Raw genomic sequence first — 21,717 nt, forward strand, 5'->3', positions numbered from 1 at the left:
TTGTGCCATAGGAGGCATTGTTCAAAAGTACATGTTTCGTCCTTTGCACTTAATGGTCATGAAAATTGATGTTTGTGGCGTCTTTATTTTTCTGTGTTGCATAATTGTGATTATCCCAAGTGATCTTATGTTAAGACATTCAAAGCTTTCATAAAGCAGATGATTAATAATAATTAGTTAAACAATTCAAGTGTTTTATTGAAGTCCCATTGCTTTAAAATTAGACAATACCATTTTAATGAATACTTTTTTCCATAATCACCCCCCTTAAAAAAACCCAATGATAGATAATCTAGAGTTTAAAAAAACAAAGTAACAGGGTCTGTAACTGCCTCCAGATTTTTCTTGAATGACCAAGATAGCTAAAATAATAATTTTCCCCTTTAAAAATTGCATCTCTAGGCTTCGTAATTATGGGGGAAATGACACCAGTGGAACTGCAACAGTGACGTACATCTTGAGTAGTGTGGCACATCTACAGCTATTATGCTTGCATGAAAGCCCTAAGACATTCTTCTATAGTGACAGGGTATCAGAATCAGACTTCTTTTTGGTCAGTGTATGAAATTGTCCAAAGTGGTCAAAGATAGTAATGACAGCTTGTGGCGGTAAAAATGGAAGAATGGGTTCGGAGAACCTATGTTCAGTTCCCTAAAATGCTAAAAAGATTAATGAAGGGGTAAATGAGGTGACAGTTGAGAGCTTGAGAAGGATTGGGAAGGTGCAAGTAGATGTAAAGAAGATATGAGGAAGGTGTGGTCCTCCAGATGCTGTTGGGCTCCAACTCCCATCACCCATAGCCAGTAACCAGGGATAATAGGGGCTGTAGTGCAGCAACATGTGGAGGACCACAGGTCCCCCATCCCTGATGTAAAAAATACAAAGCTGAAAGGAGCAGAATCACTGGATGTAATAACAAGAAAGGCCTATAGTCCAAAAATGATAGCTACATAGGACATTGTGCATATTGTTTAGTACTCTTAGCTTCATAGATCTTTTAAGAGAAACTTCCATATCCCCCTCCAAAAAAATTCATTTTTTTAATATATCAGTCCAGCAAGGAGGAGGCAGTTCTTCAAAAAAACTGGCTTTAAGTCTTTTAAGTGTTTATAGGTATAACAGCACTTCGAACTGTAGTAGAAATGAATCGGAAGTGAAGCATACATGAAAAAGAATTAGTGTAATATTATTATGATTAGTCTGTTCTGATAAGCAAACACCAGAGACGACTCCAGCCCCGCAAAGAGTGCATTGCAGATCTCCAAATCTGGATGTGACCAGTGTGAAAGTAACAGTGGCCAGATCTGCCACAGGGTTAAGTCTGTGCCTTATATCCTGTTAGATAGGCAAAATCTGTATTTCCTGCCTCTTCAGTGCATCTACATACTGCAGATGTGCATTTTTTAAAAAATACAGACTTTTGTAAGGCGTTCTTTCAAGTTTTACTGGCCTTGTTATCTTCCATATATTTAATGGTGAGAGAAACATAGCAGAAATACTAACTTTATTGGGGAATCCGGGATTAGTTAAGGAGTACATTGCTCTCTGTTAGAAAGCCATACCTTGAAAGTGTTCCATACTTTGAGAGACATCTTGCTTTTGGCTTCTTCAAGCTGAGCTGTATTTGTAAACCTGTATTTAAAAAGTCCGAGAGCCTCGTGCTTCAAAGGGAATACTGTTCAGTTTGGTCCATTTCACACACATTCCTTGAGGAAATCATCATAATCACCATCGTCGTCGTTAATTAATTAAATTTATTTAGATCATATACAGAGATCCACCTGGGGCAGGGGCAGGGTGGAAGCTGGCTTTCCTGCCCCCTCCTCTCTCTGGCAGCTGTCTGGGCTCTCCCAAGGTTCAGGGAGACCCTGCTGCATGGAATGGGTTATGGCATTGGGGACTGAGGAGGAAGGGTGCCTCTGTCCAATTTGCTGCTGTCTCTGCTCTCCCTCAGCTTTCCCTGACCACCCAGCCCTTGGGAGATCCCAGAGGGCTGCCAAGGAGAGGAGGAGCAAGAAAGTCAGCTTCTGCTCACCCACTTCCATGGGCAAATCTTTGGATCCAGCTCATTATCAGTATAACAGCTATGCAAGTGTTTGCTTCAGATCATGTATTTGAAAGCCACTGAATGCAACAATTTGCGTGTCTCATGTTGTAAACACATGTAATTGCCACAAAATACACACTTCACAGTTTCCACAAATGACAGCTTTCCTTGTTGTTCTATGGAAAGGATCTCTAGGAACAATGGCATATGTGGAAAGCATTCAGGGAGAAGAAGGAAGCAGCACTAATTCTCAATCACTCAAAGTGAAACTCCAGAAATTTATTGTGCCTGACACATTTTGGTTATAAAATAACTCTTCATCAGAAGCAATCATCATTTCATGTCTGCAGTATGAAATATTTTCTCCTTGAGACAGTGCTTGCCAATAAAAGCACCCTTTGAGATTTGCCTCTCTTTGCTGGATGTGTAAACATCCTCTAGACTTGTGGAGCTTGGATACTTTGGTAACAGAAATGCCATCTGCAATTTGTATGAAGATTACAATTATGTTTCTGTCAGGCACCCATTGCTGCTTTGAGGAGGACAGTTACTTAACTTGGAAGGTGAGGAGCCCCTATTACATCTAATCAGGGCATTGCATACCAGGAAGTTTAGGCCAATAGAATAATAATGTCACATCTTATATTTTTTGTGCTGTTTCCATGTATCCTGTACAAAAATAATTTTGTCTGTGGGTGCATACAAATGAGTATTCAGCCCAGCTTCCCACATCTTTGCAATGCATTCAATATATGTACTGACCAGTGAATCACATCCTGGTTTAGTATTGTCTTGCACCTTCCCCCATGCTCCAAGGAGTCTGTCCACTTTTTAAAAAATATTTCAAGTGCCACATATAAATTTATTCTGCTAAATGTATATATGTATGTTTCCCAACCCTTTTTAAAAAAAACAATCAATTTTTAAAATGTCAAATTACTTTGGGGCAGAAAGGGAAAATATGTTACTGATTTCACCATTGTTCAGCCAGTCAGTACAATGCAAAACTGGTTTCTACCATAAGCACATAGAACTGGTTTCTCCTCAGCTTGATTTGGAGGAGAAGATTGTGGTAAATGTTTTTTCACAATTTGTTTGCCTCCTCAAATCCATGTATATTCGCACACTCTATACCACCTAACGGTCTTTGTCTACTGTTACTATCTAAATACTATTTCATCAAGGTGAAAGGGAGAGAGGAAGGGAAACCTGCTTCCTGCCCCAACATTTAAGTATCCCATTTTCGGCCAGAGTTCCTCCCCCAAGCTTTTTTATGTGTGTGACCCACAAACTGCTCCTAACAGCATTATGAATGCTACCTGAGCTGTAACACGCCACAGATACATCTTATGGAAATATCCCTTGGCATTTATTGTGTCATACTTATCTTTACATTGGACCTAATTGTGAGACTCATTGGAATGCCCATCTCTGCTCTTTCATAATTCCCATTCACTGCAGTCAAGTCTGCATGGCAGACGCTTTGGCAGGCTGCATCTTTTGTGCTATCCTTGTGTGTAGAACTCCTGTGCTACATGCAGTTTTGATGAAGCCTATTCTGCTGTACTTTATGGCTTATATTAGTGATTTTCAAGTTTTCTACCTTCAGTAATCATTTCCATGTGGATTCACATGCTAAAGAACCTTTTATGCTTCTATGAAACTGCTACATGTTCTGACTTAGGTCAGTTGGGCCTTATTGTTACTTTGTGTGAATTCAGAGTGTGCCTTAGAGCTCATACAGCTCTTCCCTGTTGCTGCACACTGCAAATATTGCAAGTATGACCCGACCTGTCCCACCAGCCTAGTATTCTGTAGAAGATAACTAATCCCATGTTAAGCCTTACAACTCTGGTTTAAATCATAGCAAGGACTCAAAAGGAGTGTTTTTTTTTAAAAAAAACCTTTTATATTTGGGTAACAGCACCTTGTTACCCTGTGATAGGTGCCTTAGAAATGTTTTAAAACAACAAAAACCTTATGAAGGCTCTAGATCCAGCTGCATTTAACAGATTGCAACCTCGTTTTAACTGAGCCTGAAGCCTATCAGCTATGGAAAATAACAGCACTTGTTCAAGTCTCCAGGCGAAGATAATTCCCCCCCCCCCAACAAAACACTCTTTCCTCCTGCTGTGGAAAGAGGAAATTTGGAAGGTTTGCTTAAAGGTATCATTTTCCACGGTTCAGCTAGTTTTACTGAAAAGCTACTGCATGCTCCTCCAAAGACATTTCGGCGAGGCGCAGACATCAGCAGCTCGCTGAACCCATGATAATATGGGTGGGCACCGTGAGATGGATGCTCCAGCTTGAGGCAAATATTAAAATATACCTGTGTGGCATATTTATTTTTAAAGCCATCCTGACTGAAATTATGCAGGCACCATTGTAGTAGGAAAACGCTCCTATAAATACTCTTCTCTTCTGGCTGCTTTACACACTGAGTTTTGACTAAGATTTAATGTTGCTTCTTGTTGCAGCTATCCTAGTTGAACCTATATGCAGGCATCAGTTTTCCTGCAAGTGGTACTGCACAGATTTCTCAGGGCACTTTGAAGTATTATGCTGAGTTACACCTTCATTAAAAAAAGAGTGGATAACGCAGTCCTAATTCACAAGCGTTATGATAGATCTGCTGCTACTTTTGATAGGGCTGACTCACATATTCACCAATGGAGTCCACAGATCCCTTATGTACAGTGGGGTACAAACTCACACCTCTGGAAAGTGCATGGTATGATACTTTCACCTAAAAAATGGGTGGAAAGAAGAAAGAAATCAGGCATTGGGCTTATACATTTGTTTATATTTATGCAAATTAGAAATACTTATAGAAATTCTTATATATATAACTGCCTTCTAAGAAGGAACAAGATTCTGGGCAGACAGTGATAACCATTGCCAAGTATTAACTAATTCTAACTGCAATAGGTATGCATTCATATCTGCTGCATTTAGTTTTGTACTATGTGAACAATCCATGAGGTATGCACTCTTTACTCTCTTTTGCTCCAGCTTGACCAAACTGAGACAAACTGTAGTTAGTTTTCACTGTAGTTTGTCCACACATGTAACTTCAAACCATTGTTTACAATCCTGGCTTGTTTGGATAAAGTATAGTTAAAACTAACCATAGTTCCCAGTTCAGATTTATTTTAAAAAATTGTTAGTTGAAAATGTAACCAAATGTTTCTGTCTTTTTCTCTTTAGAGGTGAGGTGAGTGGAGAGCACACTCATGCACCATGCCTTCAGGAGCTGGTCATCTTTACCATTTACTCACATGGCTCCCCAGCTTCCTAAATTTTTTCATTGATGTATGATAAAAGGCAACATGTTGGCAGGTGCTGTGCACAGCCTGTTCCCCCATGTTGTGGTGGTGGTAACTAAGGTAGTTTACTGCATGGTAAATTATCATTTGTATCCACTGTTGGAAAATTTGCATAAATGTAGAACTGTTGCATATTTGCTGGAGGAAAGGGAAATACAGGATAAATAGTCGAAGAGATCATGTGCGTATTGGGAAAAATATGTGATGTCTGAGGGCTCATTCACACAGGAGCTGAACTTCATATTAAAGATGAAGCTTTTGCCATCAGCAAGGTTCACCCTACCTTCCAATTCGCTGCTTCCCATTCACACTGAAGGGAAAGGATCAATCACGCAGCTTCCTAATGACCACACCCTCTTAAGGTCAGAATTCCACTTCCCCTGGTTACCTTGGCAACTGAGCACACTCATGTTCCACTTGTGCAAGCAACATGTTTCAGTTTTTTATGTTTCTTGCAAACATTTCCCAACATAAAACCAATGTCGCATTACCATAATTGATTTTGAGTTTCAGTGCTTCAAAATAAAATATCATACAGAACGAAATTACAATGTACCATTTGTAATTCAGTAATATGAGAGCATTGGTCAGGAGTCTGATTACTTTTGCAAGGCACTGTAGCAGTGGAATATCACTACATAAAAATATGTTGTGCAACTACAGAAAATAAGTAAATTAATGGAAAATTTGGTACCAAATCTGAACTGGACAGAATTCTAGTGCATCCCTAATTGAGGATAGGGGGATTACTTTGTCTGATCTTTGTGCAAGTGTTCTTTATTTGGATACATTTCACTGATTTGTCATAGGGATGCTTCTCATCACTCCATTGTGTGTGTGTGTGTGTGTGTGTGTGTGTGTTGCATCTACCTTTAAATTTGTGTTGGAACAAATCCCAGGCAAATGTGTGAAAGAACCACAATTGCACAGCAAAACAAAGATAGTCAATGAGCATGTGTGCAGGACTCTCCAAACTGAAAATGTAGCATAAAATCAAGCCTAATAGAAAATCAGCAGTGCCAAGGTCATATATATGTCCAATACCACAAATTATGCAGTTGAGCTTCCCACATTTGGGGAAATTGCAGGGGTCAGCGCATTCAGAATGCAGTGGATGAGCTTCACCTTGGGAAAAACACCTTCATGATCATGGTATCTCCCCTACCAGGTAAATATGCTGGTAATCCAGCATACCATGTCCAGTTGTGTCCATCTTTGTACATAGCAGGACCACCCAAAGCAGGTATCTCTAATAGGTTAGTGACCAGTTGATGTGTCAGTGCAAGATTGCCCCAAATTGGACACTATGCTTCATATACAGAAACTATTTAAATTTTTTAATTAGGTCTCCCTGATTTGGTCATTTTTAAATACACATTAAATGTATATATTGCATTTTAAGATTAATATGTTGTAAAACTAATGATCATCTTTAATGTCCAAAGGGGTGTTTATGCAGAATGTCCACATTAGTACCCAGTAATTTCATACAGCAGCTGTGGAAATCTTGATCGTAATTATGCTAATTTGTTTGTTTGAGAAGGGAGAACAAATTCTAGTTGTACTAAGACAGTACTGCAGGAGGCAGGAAATAGAAGCTGCAGAAGGGAACTCTGTAAGAAGAGAAAATGATTAAAACAAGATTGATTGGTTGGGTCTAAAGTGTTCATTTGTATTCCATTCTCTACTGTGCTGCAGAGAAGGGGGAAAAATAGCCACTCCTGACATTCTGGAATAGTGAAGAGAGAAGGGAGGGGAGGAGGGATAATATCTATCAGAGGCAACAGGAGTGTTTAATTTCACAAAGACTATGATTAAGCAAATGTTTCTGCTGCCTGGCAGCCTTTGTAGACGTTTGTTGGGACAAAAATTGCAAGGAGGCAATTTATCTGCAGTAATAGGCACACACAGGATGGCCTGGCTATGCATATTCTCAGCAGTGATTCCTCCCAGCTCTGTCTGTTCTCTCTTAGCAAATACATTTCCAAGGAGTGTTCCACTGAATGAAGTAGAGCCCATTTCTGTGAAATCTGTAATAAGTTTGTTGGTGGGGATGTTGATGTGCCTGTGTAGAAAAGAAACTTTTCTCCCATTCACAGGTGAGGACATTTGGAGAAGGTACACATGGTGCTATGTGTGTGCCTTATAAATTGGATGACCTGTTTTGTTAATCTGTTATTAATAGGTGTACTTGGCCTTATTTTCCAGTTGCCATAAAGTGGCATTAAATACCTTTTATAATGTTCTTCCTTCTCCTATTATCTGTTGCACTATTCTGTTCTCAGAACCTTATACTTTCTTTTGGTCTTCCTCTGAAGGCCTGGTCTTTTATGAAAAGCAGGATCAAAGTTATTTGTCCCATAAAGAGTGTTCAGCTGTCCACAGACCCCTACACTGCCCATTTGCGGCCTTAAATTTTTTTAGAAATATCACTGTGGATTCCTGGGGGCTGTTCTTACTATATGCAATTACTATTTAGAAAACCTGCTTTACATACCCAGCATACCACACTCTTACTGTCATCTGACCTCTACTGTATATACTTGTTGCTACTTGTATCCCTGTGGAGCCTCCCTCCTTGTTCCTTCCTTTACCTGTTCCTCCTTTATACTTAAATTGTTGTCTTGATTCTGTACGATTTAGCAGTTACGCTCTTCTTGAAGCTCAGCTAAAAGTCTGACAATGGAATAATGTAATGATTCCAGACCAGGAGTCCCCAAAGCACAGTTCTCTGATGATGGCAGCCCCAAGGAGAAGATGGATCCACTCTGGTCCATCCTTTGTGGAGCTGAAGTCACCAGAGCCCACATTTCTTCCCCTGAATTTCAAGGAGACACCTGTGCCACTAGACTCCGATCTAGTGTCTAATGACCGATGACTGGTCCACAGACTCCTTGGAGGATAAGGAGAGTCCTGAGGGGATATGCCTGCAGTTTGGTACCCTAGAAAAAGCCAACAGCTGCAAAGGAAAGCCAGATGCAGCATTCAGGAAGTGATGCCTTTAATCAATGAATACTTAGCCCAGGCTATAAAGATCTGACAGTTGCTTCAGAACACTGCTGAGACAACTTGTACAATCTACCTCAGCTGCAGGATCACTAACCACGGTCCTGAAACTCATACCTAGGTCCCTCTCCAAGGTGCTGGTCCTGCTATGCCTGTCTGCCTGGAATGCTGGGACAACTGACCTCCCCTTTCCTTGACCATTATCCAAGATAGTGGGCATCCCCATAGATCACAACAAAAAACAATGTTCTAGTAAGGCATTTGTGATGGCAAAATAGTTTTTCAAAAATGACAAAAAGAAGTTCTGAATCCCTGCCAAAAAATTAGTGAAATGGACCCCACTTTCTCCATCCAAATTGAACCATGAAATCAAGGGAGGCATTCACCCTTAGAAACATATTACTTCAGACTTCGCTGTGCATGTTCAGTGTCATCTTAAATTATTGATTATTCTATGGCAAATATGCTGTTGTCGTATGAAATGTATCTAGTGCTGTCTGACAATCCTGTATATGGATTCCTCCAAAATCTGGACTACCATTCACAACATTGCTGAGCAGGAAGAAGTTTGTCTAAACAATGTTATATCTAGACCAGCTCAGGGTATGACTTGGGGCACACTGGGATCATAAGATATATTCTGGATGATGTGTCTGAACAGGGATCCATTTCCAGGTTTTCTTCCGGGCAAGTCAGTACCTTCTTAAAGAGATACTACTTTTCCCCCAAAGTCCTTGTCCAGATGTTATAAGAAGCATCATCCCTTCACCTTCCTGCTTAAATGATAAACTACTCTTAAAGTAAAGATCCTCCGTGGCGCAGAGTGGTAAGCGGCGGTAACGCAGCCGAAAGCTCTGCTCACGGCCAGAGTTCGATTCCAACAGAAGGAGGAAGTCGAATCTCCAGTAAAAGGGGTTGAGATCCACTCAGCCTTCCATCCATCCGTGGTTGGTAAAATGAGTACCCGGCATATGCTGGGGGGTAAAGAAAGGCCGGGGAAGGAACTGGCAATCCCACCCCATATATACAGTCTGCCTAGTAAACGTCGCACGATGTAACCCTAAGAGTTGGAAACGACTCGCACTACAAGTGCGGGGAAACCTTTACTTTACCTTTTACTCTTAAAGTACTCTTGTGCGTAATTGTATATAGGGGGAGGCTTATTTCGAATACAGATTGGAAGGCCTCATCACATATACATTGTTCTGATTTCCCCTTATTGTTCATCCACAGTTGTTATTTTCACATGTGTATTGCAGACCCATCAAGAGTTAACAATGAAAGGGAGAGGGACAGGTCAAAATTAAGTGAAATTACCTGCAAGAAATGGTTTGTGAAACATGTATGCCCAAAGCAATTCACACATGGACAGCCTGTCCTCAGAGCCTATAGTATGATGGCTAAAGGAATTCTCATGAGACTGCAAAGGAGCCCTATAGTTAGGGGGGTTTGAGATGTGCTGATTAGCAAAGTCAGGGTTAGATGAGTACAAGCTTATTGCCCGATTGTAGCGCCTGGCTAAAGGAGATATTTGTTGGAGCGTGCACAGCACTGGTTTATAAAAGCCTTCTAGTAAGAAAGCTGATCAGTAAATTGCATCTTTCTTGTCACATCTTGATTTGTGAACCAGTTTGTCTTGAGCATCAGTGGTTGCAGTGGCCATGGCAGCTTAAACATCATTAATTCAGTTTACTACTTTAACATTTGAGGGACTCCATTTTTATGATGAGGTAGTTTCAGAATAATTTATTTAAGACTATAAATTCTGCAGCTGTCATAGAGATCATTTTGATGGGCCGAGATTAGTCAGTTGTAATAACAGTCCACATTGGTCTAATGGGCGCAGGCTACAAATGCCTTTTACTATCCCAGTGTGTCAGTTTTGAATGTTGTTAATTCAATATAGAAGGCCCAAAAGTTCCATTTTTGAAATGGAATGTGTGCTCTGATCTATGTAGAGCTTTCATTACACTGACAAACATGAGAAGCTCAAATATAGTTCTTAGGCTACAATCATAACTCATGGATGTCAGCGGCAGGGCTTGATGGATTTTCACAGCTACCACTGTATTCACAGCCCTGCCACTAGTGCCGGTCAGGCTGGAACAGAAAAGAGACTCAGATTGGGCCTGTTGCCGTCACATGATGACAGCAGGGCCAACTCAGGACCCAGCAGAACCTGTGCTGGCCCCACTCCCACTGGAGTTGGGGGTTTCTGCTGCCTACTGCTGGTGGAATGACAGTGGATGGCACATTGGGGTGCTTCTCTTCAACAAGGTTTCCCTGCCAATGGCAGAGGTTCCTACCCCACTGGTGGAAAGAAGCAGAGCTGGGCAGAGGAACACCACTGCTCCATCAAACCCCCTCCAGCACGGCAGGTTAAGGGGGTTGGATTGTTCTTTTAGTCTCCCTAGTGAAACTTGGTAAAGATGGTGGTTCTACAATACTTACGCTCTTCTCACATAACAGTTATTCTCTCTTCCTTTTCCAGTTTCTCCACATTCTCCTTTAGAAAGTCTGCATGCATTCTCCTTAGCTGCCTTTTAACATTAACAACACACACATACCTCTGGACATAAGCTTTCCTGCATCAGTCACCATCTTCAGAAATCATTTCAAAACTCAGCTCTTTGCTCCCTTCTTTTTACACATCCCTTTCTTAGTGTCTTACATGTCTTTTGGATGGCAAACTTGTAGGCAGAGAGGTTTTTCCCCTTGAGGAATCAGTTTTGTATAAATTTTTGTATAATTCTATAATCTGCAGAGTTCTGGAACAAAAGATGATTCCTATCAGCCAACGCTACTGGAACTCATCTCTGAAAATACTGGAGTTATCCAGAGAGGCAGTTCTAGAATGCTCATCTCCTGGACTCTGACAAACTAGAATACAATCCTGTTGCATACACTTAAGCATTAATGAGTTAACATGCCTCTTAAACTCCTTTGTCTATCAAGGTCACTTGTAGCATTATGTATGTGAGAGAAAACACCCACATAGAAATTGGCATGTGTGGCAATTACAAATGTATTTATTTCTCCATTTGTACAGTCAGTGAAACACAGATGTATGCCAATGTGGAAGGGCCATAGCTCAATGGTGGATTATTTGCTTTGCATGCAGAAGGTCCCAGGTTCAGTCTCCAGCATCTCCAGATATGGCTGGGAATGTACCCCGTCTGGAATCCTGGAGAGCCACTGCCAGTCAGCATAAACAATACTGAGCTGGATGGACCAATGGTCTGACTCTGTATGTCACTTTCAATGTTCCTAATATACATGTGCTTCCTGTCAGTAATGTTTGAGGTGGTCCTTTCTTACACCAGCATCCATTTAATGCATGGAGCGTTCTATTGAAGGGGGACAGACTTATACCCTAATTAAATAGAATGTTCTTCCCTAAAAGAGGGACAAAATAGTTGAGTCCTTTGCCAAGTTTTACAGGATCAGGATGATGGAGCTAGAGCAGGCTTGCAAGATAAAAATTAGGCTAGATTCACAGACTTTCACTACCATCAATCCAGCTCTCTCCTTTCCCCCTTCCATTGACTTGCCATCATTCTTCCTTTTAATGGCCACCAACTGGGCTAAGATCTTGGTTTTTAAGAGAATGATTAACGATGTGCTGAGGGAGGTAGAAGTGTTGTCACCACTTCATGTAGGATTATTAAATGGAAAAAAAACCCCATGAATCTGTTGTGGATGGATTTTTTGTACACTATTTCCCAAGCTTAAAAATATTAAAGTATCCATTTTCTGAAGTCTTTAGTTTATTTATGTAGCAATCTCTATCCCGCCTTTCTAGGTTAGTCTACTCAGGGCATTTGCACAAGCTTTGAGTTCTGTCCCATCCTCCAAGCATATGCTACCTTGGGCTTCTGGAAGGTTGACATACTTATTAGAGACAGTTTTGTGAAACCCTGTGATTGATGTGCTGATGGCAAGTTGCTGTAGTCCTTGAATTATCTTTTCTACTCTTACCAGAGGCTTTAATCAGTTTATCCAAAGCACAGCAGCTGTGACCATTAGATGGGTCTGCTGCCATTCAATCATCTGCATTCCTCTAGTGCTGCCTCTGCTCAGGCTTTTCAGTTTGCTCTTCTAAGGGAGCAGTCAGCAGTCCTTCCTTGGCTGTCTCATTTCGTCTTTGCTGCCAATTCACATATTCTGTGCTGCCTATTTTTCAGTCTCTTTTATTCCCAGCAATATATTCCTATGCCTACAAGGGTTGCTTCTGCCTGTCTTTTTCTTGAAATATAATCTAAAGTGTGTCTATAGCATATTCTGAGATTTGATACACTCTTCATATTTTCAGGGGGCGAAGAGAAAGGAAAGCAGTAATATGAAATTGTGGCGGCAGCAGCTAATAAAATATATAGGGCAAGATCAAGAAGGGTCATATATAGAATTTCCACATGCAGGATGCAAGCTGTACTTATTAATAGCTGTTAAAACAGCATTTTGTCTAAATAGGGTTCTCAATAATTATGTCCTTGGGCAGCCTGGGGCAGGGGGGATCCTAATAACTAAAATACTTTGCTAAAGGTTTTTTCTGGTAGTCCACTTATTTCAGATGAATGATAATAGGATTCACACTTGCTGCTTTAGAACTATCTAGAAATCATATTTCCTTTACTTACATGTCTATTCCACTGATATGCTAGTGCTTGGGATGTGGGAGGTGTCCCATTTTAGAGAACAGGGGCTAGAATAATGGGTTTCTCAAGAGTATCTAGTAAGCTTGTGCCTGATCTGGGACAAGTTTATGGGGATGTGGTGGTGGTGGTGGTGGTGGTTATAAAAGATACAATTATTGCTTAATTTCTGGATGAGATGCTACTCTTTCTTAGTCATACCTTCTTACCTCTAGTTCTTTCCCTCTCGTTCTAGATGTACATGTTATGTGGTTACTCAGTAAGTCTGGAAGGTAACTGATTACACATCCTTTGTTGCACTGTCATTTATAACATCATAAACTTCACATGCTCCAAGTCAAACTCTGGCACTGAAGCTGGTTTCTGTTCTGTATTCTGGTCTTCCTTGGCAGATTGACTCCTAAGTGTATCCCATAAGCAAATTGGTTTTAAGAATACTTTCCCTTCACTGTAATCGAAATAGATTTTACACTGCTCTCTGTGCTTTTTCATGCTGTAGTTATTACCATTAATTATTCTCCTTGCACCAAGCACTCCTTTTGTCTTTCTTTTATTTACACTCTGGAAGAGCAGAAGAGAACTGGCCTTCCATAAACAAGTGTTTTCAGCTCAGTTTTCCTCATTGCTTTCTGATTCTTAAAATAGAATATCTTAGCCTGGTTAACATTTGTCCAAAAAGTGCATTTTCCTATATTATACAGCCATGAGAGTGTAGCCAGCATGGATTTTTCACATTCCTCAGTGTTAATTTGAAAATACTGCCCATGCCATTCTGTTGCTTCCCATAAACTCATTTCAAAACAAAATTTATAATCCTGAACTCAGACACAATTGCTTAACAGCCTTTTAAGTATTTATGGTGATACACAAAACACTCAAGAGAGAATTGAGAGTTCAAAGTCTAAAACAAGGAAAAGAAAATCCAGACGCCTGTTGGACTTTTTTCTATCAGTGGTCTCATAATTTGTTGAAATTAATTAAAAATCAGTCATGTTCACAGAGTACCTGTAATCCCATTACTGACCTGATACTCTGACCTTCATCTTCTGCAGTTTAAAAGTATAAAAAAAGCCTGGCTGATTTTTAATTAATTTAAGAAATTTAACATTGGAGTCAATGACAAGCACAGGCATGCTTAGTAAGAACCAACTGTCAGTGTTCTAAAAGCCAGACTCACGGCTGTTAGGCTTGGCTAATCAAGTGGCCACACTTATGCCAGACATTTATTTCACTGTAGACAGTCATGTCTTCCCCCAAAGAATCCTGGGAAGTGTAGTTTGTGATGGGTGCTGAGAGTTGATAGGGGCCTTCTATTCCCCTGACAGAGCTCCAGTGGACACAGTGGTTTAACAGTCAGCCCCTCTTCTGAGGATTGTAACTCTGTGAGGGGAATAGGGTGTCTCCCAGCAACTGTCAGCACCCTTCACTAACTACATTTCCCAGGATTCTTTGGGAGAAGCCGTGACTGTTTAAAGTGAAGTAAAGGTCTGGTGTGGATGTGGCCAGGGATGGCTTTGGTTTAAATTTGGGTGGGAGACTTCATGTGTCTGCTGTAGAATAAAAAGTTAGGGGAAACCCTGAAAAAGAATGATACTGTTCACAATGTTTTCCTTTTGGAAAGGAAAGGGACTCTCCCTCCCCACAGTGCCCACCCACCCAATCTCTTTCCCTCCCTCTCCCCACACCTTCCCTACCCCTACCCTTCCTCCCAATCCCTCCCCCCTCACTCTCTTCCCCCCCTCTGCCCCTCCCCCAGGTCAGGTTCACCTTTTCTAAGCATGATTGTACAGGAGTAAATCCTATTGAACTCAAAAAGCATGCAAATGATCAGACCTGCCATTCCTCCCTCCTATCCTCTCCCTTTTGCCCCTTCTCTCCCCCTTCCTTTGCCCCTCCTGCCCCTCCCCCTCCCCTTTCAATCCCTTTCCCCTCCTCCTCTCTCCTCCTCCCCCCTCCCTTCTCCTCCTCCCCCATGGTCAGTTTTACCTATCTTAAGCATGCTTGCATGAGAGTAAATCCCAGTGAACTGAATAAGCATGCAAATGATCAAACCTGCCCTCCTCCTCCCTACCCCTCCCTACCCCTGCCCTTTCTCCTTCTTCCCTCCCCCATGGTCAGTTTCACCTATTCTAAGCATGACTGCAGGGGAGTAAATCCCATTGAACTCAATAAGCATGCAAATAATCAATCCATTCTCAGCAAAATTGCACAGGATCCCATTTCTTACCTCCCGGATTAAAAAGCAGAGAAATTCACTAATAGGCAAAAAAGTTTGCGGTTTTAAGAACGTATCTATAGCCAACAGATACTTCTATCAAACTTTAAAAAGCAGGAAAGTTGGGCAGCTATAGTGAATACACCAGGGGAGCAGGTGACCTGACCTCTTGGAGATATTGTACTGCCCTACTCACCATCTGCTCAGAGGCACATGTTACCAAATTCTTCCAAGCTATACAGGAAGTGGAAAGGACTGTGAAAGACTAACCCAAATTGTGTTTGCATTTTTTCCAATTTGTAGGGAAGTACAATATCTCAGAGAGGAGGTCAGGTCTCCTGCTCCCCTGGTGCATTCACTATAGCTGCCCAATTTACCTGCTTTTTAGTTTGATAGAAATATCTGTTGGCTATAGGTACAATTTTAAACCGCAAGGGGTTTTTGCCAATTAGTGAATTAAGATACTTATTTTTCATACTAGTTGGGTAGGGAATAAATAACTTATCCTTGCAACCCACTAATTGACCACATTGTTTATAGTCCTTGTGTTCTGTTCCTTTACTGGTGGAAGTTAACAGTTCAGTGTATCTCCACTAGCATACATCTGACCCTCTGTAGTTATTCAGAATCTTATGCATATTTATGTAAAACAGGTATCTGGATGCAAGAGAGAAATTCTATTCACTCCAGTTCATGAAATTTTGTCATGTTAACAAACTCCAGGCAGTTCAAAAAATATTCAAGCTTATCCTTGTATATTCTAGCTTATCCTTGTGTCATGTCATTTTGCCATTGTTCCAAATTTCCTGTAAATGAAAGGTACAGTTCCATTCTTTTCAGCTCACGCTGTATATAAGTTTTTAATGTTACAGCCAATGGCTGCTGTTCTTCAAGTAACACCACTTTAGCAATGTTCGCTTATGCAGTGCAGTAAAAAACAGATACTTGGTTTATTGTCTGTGGCCCATCATAAGTCTTGTTAACCCAGAAAACGATGAGTTCCAGTCAATTGCATGAATTATTGCACCATCATAGGCCCTGAGGTTTTACCCGAGAGTAATGTAATGTTATATACACACACATATATACACATCTATACATACATGCATTCAGAATACTGAGGAAATTACGGGCGTCCTTGGAAAAAGAGAGCCAGTGTGGTGTAGTGGTTAAGGTGCTGGACTACGATCTGGGAGACCAGGGTTCGAATCCCCACACAGCCATAAAGCTCACTGGATGACCTTGGGCCACTCACTGCCTCTCAGCCTCAGAGGAAGACAATGGTAAAACCACCTCTGAATACCACTTACCATGATAACCCTATTCATAGTGTCGCCATGAGTCAGGATCGACTTGAAGGCAGTCCATTTCCATTTTCCATTGGAAAAACTGGAGGAAAGGATTATTAATGGTAAAATTACCAAGCATATATATTCTACGGATTCTATATTATAGATTCTATATTATGGAAGAATAGTCTTGGTAAAACAAAACCAGTGTGGCTTCTACAAGGGTACATTAAAGTTGTTTGAGAGTAATAGAAGGTAGTAATCCAGGCAATATTTTATATTTAGATTTTCAAAAAGCTTTTGATAAAGTGCCTAATGAAAGACTGGTGAGTAAGCCTAGCAGTCATGGGATAAAAGGAAAGGTTTTCTTTTGGATCAGTAACTGGTTAAGGAACAGCAGCAGAGAGTAGGAATAGCCAGACAATTATCCTGATGGAGGGATATACAAAGTGGAATGGCCCATGGATTGGTATTAGGATCTGTGCTGTTTAACTTGATCATAAGTCATCTAGAGTTATGGATGAGCGGTGAGGTAGCGGAGTTTGCTGATGATACCAAATTATTCAAGGTGGTTAAAACAAAAAGATTGCAGGGAGCTCCAAAAGGATTTCTCCAAACTGAGTGAATGGCTAGTAAAACAGCAAATACAGTGTAAGTTAATGTAAAGGGGCAAAACACATCCCTACTTATACATACACACTAGTGGAGTCTGAATGGGCAGTGACTGACCAGGAGTTAGAACTTGGGAATGAAGTGAATTCTTCACAACAGCAGCTGTGAAAAAGGTGGATTCCGTGTTCAGGATCATTAAGAAAGGGATTGAAAATTAAACAGCCACAATCATGATGTGGCTATGTAAATCTATGGTGAGACACTTGGAATATTTTGTACAGTTCTGGTTCTCTACAAGGTATTGTAGAGCTGGAAAAGGTTCAGAAAAGGACAACTAAATGTTCAAGGCACTGGAGCAACTTCCCTATGAGGAAAGTTTACAGCATTTGGAGACTTTTAGTTTGGGGGGGGGGAAAGGCAAATAAAAGGAGACGTTATGCAGATGTATAAGATTATGTATGGGGTGGAGAAAATAGACTGAGAGAAGTTTTTCTCCTTCTCTCATAATACTAGAACCTTGGGCCATCTAATGAAGTTGAATGTTGGAAAATTCTAGATGAAAAAAGTACTTATTCACACAGTACACAGTTAAAATTTGGAATTTACTCCCACAAGATGAAGTGATTGTCACCACTTTGGATGGCTTTAAAAGAGGATTAAACAAATAAAGGCTTATCAGTGGCTACTAGTCATTATGGCTATGCTCTGCCTCCACTGTTGAAGGAAGTATGCTGCTATATACCAGTTGCTAGGAATCACAAGTGGGGAGAGTGCTGTTGCACTCAGATCCTACTTACAGTCTTCCTATGGGCATCTGGCGGACCACTGTGAGAAATGTGCTGGACTAGATGGGCCTTTGATCTGATTCAGCATATCTTCTTATGATAAAATATTGTGAAACTGAAAACCTGTTGTTAACCTATCATGAACTGCCCAGACTGTGAGCATATGTGCTCAGATTTGTTGCACATTTCTTGTGCTACATTATTTGCATTGCATAATATGCAAGTTAATTGTGCAAGGATGAGTAGTATTTGTATTTATCTATCAAGATATATGCCTTATAAAATGGAGGTGCACACAATAGAGGCTTTCAGAATAATGTAACAAAATTTAATGATAAACAATATTAATTTTTTTAAAAATTAAACACAAAGATGCAAAGCAGCAGTTTATTATAACATGGAGAGGAGTCAAGTTTAAACAGAAGAAAAATATGAGAAGCTTGTGGAAAACAAAACTTTTTATAGTGCTAGAACAGGGCAAGGTGGAGGATTACCAAAATTCTGAGGCAGGGAGTTCGGCACTCTGGGTGCCACAATAGAAAAGGCCCCTGCTGTCACCAACCAAATCTCAGAAGCTAAAGGGACACACAGCAGGGTCTCGTTAGATGACATGAGAATGTGGACAAATACATATGGGGAAAGTAGCTCTTTAGGTATTCTGCTCTTAAGCCATTAAGGGCTTTAAAGGTTATAAACAGCACCTTGAATTGTGCCCAGAGTTTGTAAAGAAACTACTTGATTGACATTGCAAACATGCCCAGCATCAGATTCAGTGGCAAGGACAGATTATTTATTTATTTATTTATTTATTTTACTTATATCCTGCCCTTCCTCCCAGCAGGAGCCCTGATCCTCTTCTTCCTAAAAGCATTAAATATAAACTGTTTAAATGTTGAGTATGATGACATTAATTATAATAGCCAATTCCTAAAATGAATGGACCTGAGACTTAAGTCTGCCTAGAAGATTCATCTTCTGCTCTGAACCTCTTATTTCCAGTTCTAGTTAATTGGTGTCCTGGTTATGGTTACTCAGTGGTGAAGCCGGGGAAGTACTTTGCTCTCTGTGGCATTTCATGTTGCAGGACACTTGCTTCATTCATTCTTCAAGTTGCAGGGCTGAGATGAGGCAATGGGGAAACCTTTTGGGCTAAGCTCTTGGTCCAGTTAAACTCTGTGTAAAACTGCTTGTGAATAAAACAGTAGAATGTCAGACACATGGCTGTGTCTATTTTGTTTACATTGAAGTTACATTTATTGGCTGTCCCTCAGCCAATAAGATACTGAGTTGTTGCTAGAGTCTTCAGAAGACTCTTGGATAACATGGTGGCTGCTCCTTTGTCTGCAACTTAGAAGCAAACCTTTGATTCCGATTCCTTTCCTCCCTTGACATCTAAATGTCGAAGACAGGATGATTGCAAGCCTCCTTCAATCTTTTTGGTTTTGATTTTTGCCTCTGTACAAAACTATCCCCGGGGGAAGCAGGGTGGGGGAAATACACAGATAAAACATTGCTGGAAAGATTCCTGGATAATATCCCACCCGCTAGGCCTTGTTCATGCTTTATTTTGCTCATCGTTTGATCCGACATGGAGTACGGGAAGGAATAACACAATTCCCAACTGACCTAGATTTCAATTAAGTAATAAGCAGTTTCACAAAAGCTGTCATATTCACCTGTCACATCCTTTTACTTGGTCAAGTAAACATTTGCATGCTGTAGTCATTTCATGCTTATTTTGCCTCAAGGATATATAATGGCATAGAAATAGTTGTTTAAGACCTTTGATTCTAGCTTGCTTGTGTTTTGGGGATGTGTATACATTCTAGCATTGTAAATAATATTCCCTTTCTGGAGATAGCAAAAAAAAAAGCTTCTTACCTCTTTTTAATTCCTGCTTTAAAAGTAGAAAGGTGGTGCTCAGAAAGTGCACATCTTGTAATTGAGGTCAAATACAAACCTAGCTATTCTCTAAAGCCTTATGAGTAACAGCAACACATTTTATCTCCACCTTGGGATGATAGTTCACATAACTTGCTGTTCATGGTAGACTTTTGATTATGATGATAATACAAGTCTCTTCTTCCCAAAGTATTTGCCCCTTCAATAGTTCAGATATGAATTTCAAAATATCTTGAGTTCATGTTACTGTGATAGTGCATCCATTTTCCACTTGTCCTTTCTCACCTTTTCTAATGAGATCTGTGTTCCTTAATCTTCCCTATTTGTCCCATCTGGCCATCTCTTGTCATTCTGGGCATGTCAACACAACTTAGATTTAGTGGATCAATCAAATGCTCCATTTCAAATAATCCTCTTAGCTCATTGCCCAGTTGTGTACGTTACTGATGTGGTCACTACATGACTAACAATGGTTACCATGAACTATGAATTCTGCATGGTGGTCTTCTCACAGTGAGTAGACAGTAAATGGACCCTTGTTTTTCCCCTTAACGCACTCTCCATGCTCCCAGTTGTTTGCTAAAGCACCATTTTAACCATCTGCAAGTCCCTGTCCTTGCCTTCTGCTTTAAACATGTTTGATGCTGCATTTTCCTGTCACATACATTTGCTCTTTACCAGCCTGTCACTATATCTATATGTTCAAGGTGGTTAAAACAAAAAGGGATTGTGGTGAGGAGCTCCAAAATGATCCCTCCAAAACACGCAGTAAAATGGCAAATGCAATTCAATGTAAGCAAGTGTAAAGTGATGCCTGTTGGTGCAAAAAAAAAAAGAATCATACTTCACATACACAGTAATGGAGTTTGAATTGGTTGACCCACTAGGCATGAGACCTTGGGGATGTAGTGGATACCTTGATGAAGATGTCGACCCAATGTGCAGCACCTGTGAAAGGGTGAATTTCATGAATTCATTAGTAAAGGGATTGAAATAAAGCTAATGTTGTTATACAAATCTATGGTGAGACCACACTTGGAATACTTTGTACAGTTCTGATTGTCTCTCTTAAAAAGGATATTGTAGAGCTAGAAAAGGGGCAACCAAAATGATCAAGAGATTGGTGCAACTCCCCTATGAGGAAAGATTACCACATTTGGAGATTTTTAGTTTTGAAAAAAATGTGAGTAATGGGAGACATGATAAGAGGTGTATAAAATTAGGCTATCATGGCTACTAGCCATAATTTCATAGAATCAAAGAATCGTAGAGTTGGAGGGCCATCAAGTCCAACTCCCCGCTCAATGCAGGAATCCAAATTAAAGCATACCCAACAGGTGGCTGTCCAGCTGCCTCTTGAAGGCCTCCAATGTTGGAGAGCCCACCACCTCCCAAGTTAATTGGTTCCACTGTTGTACCGCTCTACAAGTTAGAAAGTTTTTCCTGATTGTCAGTCAAAATCTGGCTTCCTGTAACTTGAGCCCATTACTCCATGTCCTGCACTCTGGGACAACTGAGAAGACATCCTGGCCCTCCTCTGTGTGGCAACCTTTCAAGTACTTGAGCAGTACTGTCATATCTTCTTCCCTCAGACTTCTCTTCTCAAGGCTAAACATGTCCAGTTCTTTCAGTCTCTTCTCATAGGGCTTTGTTTCCAGTCCCCTGATCATCCTCTGTGTTCTGCCTTTGAATACCCGTTCTTGGAAGTCACAAGTGGGGAGAGCACTGTCAGGTCTGCTTGCTGGTTTCTCATAGGCATCTGGTTGGCCACTGTGAGAAAAGCATGCTGGACTAGATGGATCTTTGGCCTGATCCAGCGGGGCTCTTCTTTTGTTCTTATGTTATTATCTAGTCTCTGGGACTACTGCTGCTTATTTTTAATA

At 40.6% G+C, this 21,717-nt stretch overlaps 1 protein-coding gene and 1 pseudogene across 4 annotated transcripts in view; one reads left to right on the forward strand and one right to left on the reverse strand.

Annotated features, from left to right (window-relative positions):
- The window catches only part of ELMO1 (engulfment and cell motility 1), a 504,161-nt gene that overhangs the window by 432,898 nt on the left and 49,546 nt on the right, over positions 1–21,717 (forward strand). The window lies entirely within an intron of this gene.
- Positions 6,396–6,549, reverse strand: LOC133365692 (U1 spliceosomal RNA; annotated as a pseudogene).

The sequence above is a fragment of the Rhineura floridana genome, chromosome 10, assembly GCF_030035675.1.
Source record: "Rhineura floridana isolate rRhiFlo1 chromosome 10, rRhiFlo1.hap2, whole genome shotgun sequence".
Classification (NCBI taxonomy): domain Eukaryota; kingdom Metazoa; phylum Chordata; class Lepidosauria; order Squamata; family Rhineuridae; genus Rhineura; species Rhineura floridana.